A 6,194-nucleotide genomic window follows, 5' to 3' on the forward strand; every position below is an offset into this window, starting at 1 on the left:
GGTAGCATGTCTGTTCCCGGGCTTTAACTGAGGAGTGACATCTCTGAAGAGGCAGGAAAGTGGTCAGGAGTAAGAATGAAACATGTAAGATTGCAGAATTCAAAAGGATAAACATTATTTGATACCTTATTTATAGGGCACCACAGGGGAAAGGTAAAGGTTTCAGAAAAGAAAGAAGCACTTTAATTTTATCTGGAGATTTTCCAACAATAAAATCTAATCCATCATTCTCTCTGTGTGACTGCTCTTAATGAAAATTTAGAGGCTGTGACTGAAATTTAGAATTCACAGGGGATACTATTAGGAAGATGTCTAGCAGCTATGCAAAACCTGTTATATCATAGCCCCTGCCAAAGGCCGGGGAAGAGTGGAGTGTGAAAAGGACAGCTTTTAATTTGGCACGCTGAGGCTCCGCAGTACTGAGCCTTCCTCTCCCGGGTGGCAGCGGCAGGGCTCGTCGGGCCTCATGGCGGCTGCGTCATCCCGTGGGCTCCCACCGGGTGACAGCCAGGCTCCAGCAACAGCAGCTGTGGCGTGGATTTCAAAAGAGACAGTATTTGGTCCATTTACCTTTACTTTTTACCCAAAGCACCTCGTTCACCCTACATTAGTCCCTCAGCAGTGATGAGAGCTGTAGAGTTCCTCTGATGCAATCTCTACTTTTCTTGCCTAGGTTTATTGATGGCAGTTAAGAGCTTTCCAAAAAGGAGAGAACAAAACTTTCTGCACAGTGTTTTCTTCCTAGACCAAGTGCAGACCCTGCAGCGAGGCAAGGGCTGCTGGGCACCATCATGGGAAAGGCATCCTGGCTACTTGATGGGCTCAGCAAAGGGTGCAGCACCCACGCAGCTCCGCCGCACGCCATCCTTGGCCATGTGCCTTGCTCCCGGACCTGACAACACCAGGATTGCACTGCTTGGACAGCAAAAAGGTATTGATGGTGCTTGGTGGGATGATAGGAGTATTTTCCTGTTCATCACTTGGATGGGGACCATGCAAATCCCTTGCCCGCGGCCCACACAGCCTCAGTGCCTGCCGGTCAGTGAACAGGCGGTCCGTCCAGGAACCACCAGGACTTGTGCTCCATGCCGCACTGAGCCAAGTGGTGCCTTTTGGCCAAGGGTGACCCAGAGGGTCTAATCATTACCAATCCTCTGCACTTTATTTTTAATCAAAGCAGATCGCTAGGCTGTTTCCAATACTTTTAAATGGGCAAAAAGGGGGCTTCCATTATAAAGACAATAATGTTAAATTATTTAAGGGCCTGGATGTACATCATGAATCAGTTTAATACCAAAGTCACTGCCAATTATTCAACTGATTCAAAATGAGACTCCATCACAAAATGTTAAATCACAGGATAAATCTGTCCTGGGAAGGGCTTTAGTAATCAAAATTCTCTCAAAGCAGAAAAAGCTTTTCTAAAAGAAGGGGGGGGAAAAAAAGGTTACAGCTTAAGCCAGACATTATATAGTAATGCCAGATGTTAAACAGTTGACTTAAATTATTGGCAACTATCAAATACAAGATGCTAATACTACTGGTTGCAGAGCTATGCCACCAAGTTTGTAATCTGTGGAATGGGCTTAAATATTCCTTTAATTTTCTGCCTATGGATAACAGGCAATTTGGATTAGCTTCCGCAGAATAATAACCTCCTAATTCTCAGCAGATGAGCATAAGCCTTCTGCAACATCAAAAAACCAAGACCATGCCTAATATGTTACCTTTAATGGCATATGTTTTTAAACTGCACGACTCCATTGGACCTGTGTAATTAAGCACGAGAAATGCCTGAAAGCACTCTGCCTGCCTCGCAGACAGCAGAAGGCACCTCAATAGTCCCCCACTCACAAATGCAGAACAAAACAACAAGAAAAATGTTCACAGATTTGCACGCCAATCTTCTCTACCCCAAAATTTGCCTTCAAAAAAAAAACCAACCAATATTGCCATGAATCCCCATGGCTGGAGAACGCTGACATCGCTTGGGGTAGGGGCTCAGCCCTTACCCATCTGCCCATTTGGGTTCTCAATTTCTCACAGTGGCTCTGCCTTTTTTCCCCTCCTTGGTGCGCTCCCCCCACCCACGACACCCACTGTGTCACCGTTTGTCCAGCAAGACCCGGGGGCCAGGACTGACACACATTTATTTATTTGTGCAGCACCCAGCCTGGTGTGTGTAATCCTTTGTAATTCAGCCAGGTGTCCTGCAGCAGCCCTCCTGCGTGACGCTGGTGACTGCTTGCCATCCGTGGCTAAACAAAACAGGATCTGGGCACCTCTTGAGCCGGTCCAGGCCTGGCGGGCACAGCCTTGTCCCCTGAGCAGCTCAGGCACCCATCTTTTCCCGCTGCTCTTGCAGCATGACCACGAGCCCGGGCACCTCATGCCTTGCAGGGTAAGATATGTTCTCTCTCTGTGCTGGGCTTGGGATATGTTAGAAACGTGTGTCAGGGCAGGTTTAGGTTGGACATTGGGAAAAACTTCTTCCCCGCAAGGGCTGTCAAGGACTGGAAGGGGCTGCCCAGGGCAGGGGTCGAGTCCCCATCACTGGGGGGATTTAAAAGCCGGGCAGCCGAGGTGCTTAGGGCCAGGGTTTAGTGGTGGGATGGCAGGGTTAGGGGAACGGTTGGGCTCGATGATCTTAAAGGGCTTTTCCAGCCTGAACAATTCTGTGATTCTATAAATGGGGCAGAGTCGCAGCTCGGCCTGTTCTCCAGCCGATCGCCCATCAGCCTGCGTTGTGTGCACAGCAAGGCTCCCCAGCACAGCCACAAACCCGGCCCGTGAGCTCCCCAGAGGCACCAGCACAGCCCCCAGCCTGACCCGCTTGCTGCAAACTGTAATAAAACGTCCTGCAAGTCTGGGCTCAGGCTGAAGTAACAAAGCTCAGCTGCTTGGATGAGCCAAAGCCTACATTTGCTTTTGTTTTGGTATGTTTTTTCCCTCCTTCCTTGATACAGAGCTGCAAGCATTTGAGACTGTGGACAGCAGGGCTGGGTTTGTTCCTGCCTCTGCACCAGGGGGAATGTCCTCGCTCAAAGACTGGAAGATGGGTGAAGCGGCAGTGAGGAAAGGGTCAAAACACATCCCCCCGACTGCGAGCAAAAGAAAAATGTTGGCAGAGCAAACCTTGCCACAGGAATAAAAGGTTGTCCTGACTGTTCATATTACTCCACATGGGGTGAGTAAAACTGTCGGTCGGACTGAAGCGTCTGATATACAAAGGGGAATAAAAACTCATTAAAGGTCTAAAAGGAAACCCTATTAAAATACCAAATATAAAATGGAGGAGACTTGATCACCCTAGTGCTAAAGAAGTGTCAGGGTTTGAATGAACCTGATTTTTTTTCTTTTTTTTTCCCCCTGAAAGCAGAGGAAATGTGTTTTGTGGAAAGCCAGGTGGGATGAGGGGCAGGTAGAGTGTCAAAGAGCACTGATAATATTTCAGGGTCTCACTAGGAGCTTAAAATATGAAGGGGATTTATTCGGCTTTCGGCGGGGAGGAGAGTGCTAGCAGATTTTTGAAGGCATTCCAACGAGGTTCATATTCATCTGTTTCTTAAATCGAGAGCTCTTGGCTGCCGCTGTGCCGAGGTAGGGAGCATCTCCACTTCTCCCCTCTCCCACCCGGGACGCAGGCTGGCTCACGGCCGAAGGCGAATTAGCACTGGTGGGTCCTTGTGATTCTCCTGCCCTGGCCCGGCTGTTGTCCCCCTGAAAAGCCAACAAACCGGACCATTTTTACAGGGCCTGAAATACCCTGAGACCGGTCTTTCTCACGGCATCTCATTTCTACTTTATTTGGTCTTGGGGAAGGAAAGAAATTACAAAGGAAAAGAGCTAAATGAACCATTTTCTGTCAAGCATTAAGAAAAACACGTTTTCCTGTTAGCACTGGAAGTAACGAAGCCTGTTTTCCAATGGATCCATGCCTCATGGCTGGTGGACTTTTAAACCAAATTCTACTGCTTTAAACCCAACTGTACAGGCTTTCACCCCTTCTCAGACACCAGAAAAGCCATGTAGGGGGAAAAAAAAAAAAAGACATGATGAATACCTCACCAAGAGCAATTCCTGCCTGGTCAGCCACCCCAGAGTCCCCTTCTTAAGCATCTTTTCCTGTGCGAACTCTCTGGTGTCTCGTAGGCATGGACGCTACCGAGGCTTTTCCCCGGCTTGGGAATTTTTGTCCCATCTCTTCCTGGATTTGTAGTTTCCTGATTGTGGTTGAACTCAAAAAAGGCATAAATGGAGTGTTTCTCTCTCACACACACATGCACATCTCTTAGCACAACACTTTTAGGAACGTGTTACCTCTGGGATTTCTACGTGCTGTCCATTTGGTTGAAACTGGCACCAGAATTCAGTAATTACTGGGGGTTGCGGCTGTGAGGGAAACATGTGCTCTTCCATGGGCTGTCACCACGGAAATCGCATTTCCTCACAAAATCAGTAAAATCAAGTAAAAGCTTGTTTCTTACTTAGTGGCTCTCTACCTCCGTCTAAGGCAGGCCTTGAGCTAACCAGTTTTCCTTACTCTGCTACCATTTTTCTCCTCCTGCACAGTGAGACATGGATATTTTTCTTTCTCAACCCCTCCTCTTGGATCCTGGTTTTTGGAGAACAAGGAAGGTTCCCTCCCACCTCAACCACATCAGGATACAAACAGGGCCTGTCATTCACTCATACGCATGTAAATCCTGTTTCCTTATGAAAGTTGAGCAGATCTGATCCCAGAGAGCAGACAACGCTTCATCAGCCCATTGCAAAGCACCAGGAGGCACTTCAAAGATTGAAGCAGGGGAGAACCCCCCCTTCGTGTCACCAAGGAAAGTTTGCTCATTAACAGAGCCAATGAATCTGCAGAGATGCCAAAGGTAGCTAGAAAAGACCACAACTCTTTTCCCAGAAGCTCAGTTATAAGAATCTCTTTAACAGTTCCAGCACTGAACGTCCATTTTTGGGCCAAACAAGCACAAAAGCCATGACATGAGTCAGCTCCAAGTGCTTGGAAAGACCTGCGGCACCTTGGTTGGGCTCAGCAGACTGACGGATTAGCACTTGTCCATGTGGAATTGTAGGTTTCAATCCTCGGAGCCTTTTCCAGTCAATTGATCTGTCCCAAGCCTTTCATTGGGTACAAATGGGCCTTTGACTTTCAACAGAATGAAGCAGCAGTAAATATAAATGGGACGTGAAAATTTTTTTGAACAGACATTTTAACAGTCTGTTTGCTCTACAGCTCTGCTGTTGCAGTCAGAGAGAAATTCCCTTTCTGCTTCAGGAGCTGGTGGATAGAAACCCATTCCTCTAGCTCTCGGCTGTTCATTCCCAGGGAACAGAAGTCTTCTGCAACTCCAGTTAGCGCCCTGACCTGGTCCAGACTGCTCCTTGTCAGGCCTCCTGGAAGCACTGATGTCAGTCCAGTCTGGCACCTTCCATGCCTCTCCCCTGTAAAATAAACCAAGAACGTGGCAGGGCTCTGTGGGGAAATGGTGGGCACGGTCCCAGCAACCAGTAGCAGCTTTACTGATGCATGGCATTGTGTGTGCTTTCCTTAATGCTTCACCTTCCAGACTGCAGCTATTTACTGTCTATATTCCCCTTCTTTATTCTGAGGTTGCCAGATATCTGCAAATATACCCTCATCTTCTTCATTCCCAAATCTCTGCTCCCGTTCCTGTACAGAGTTCCCACATCCTTCACATGGGAAGGGGCAGAGACAAGCACTCGGCAGAGGAGTCTGTGCTGTGAGGTGATGGGAAAGCTGCCGCTCTCATGAAACATAAGCAAAAGAATTTGTTTGCGTTTCCAGGTGTGTTTTATGACATTTCTAGCACTTCATGGACCAGCTCTTGCTGGCCATTGAAATGGACTGAACACCAACCTGATCGCTGGTCCTCTCACTGTGACTGTGGGAGTTCACTGGAAGCTCCTTCTCTTTTTTTTTTATTTACTTCACACAGCTTGTGGCTCAGGACAGGGCATTACATTTGACTTACAGGCTCAAGGAGCAGGAAAGAATCATGGAATCATAGAATCCCAGGTTGGAAGGGACCTCAAGGATCATCTGGTCCAACCTTTCTAGGCAAGAGCACAGTCTAGACAAGATGGCCCAGCACCTTGTCCAGCTGAGGCTTGAAAGTGTCCAATGTGGCAGAGTCAACCCCTCCCTTCGGGAGATGATT

Source organism: Egretta garzetta, unplaced genomic scaffold (genome assembly GCF_000687185.1).
Source record: "Egretta garzetta isolate BGI_Z169 unplaced genomic scaffold, ASM68718v1 scaffold426, whole genome shotgun sequence".
NCBI lineage: Eukaryota > Metazoa > Chordata > Aves > Pelecaniformes > Ardeidae > Egretta > Egretta garzetta.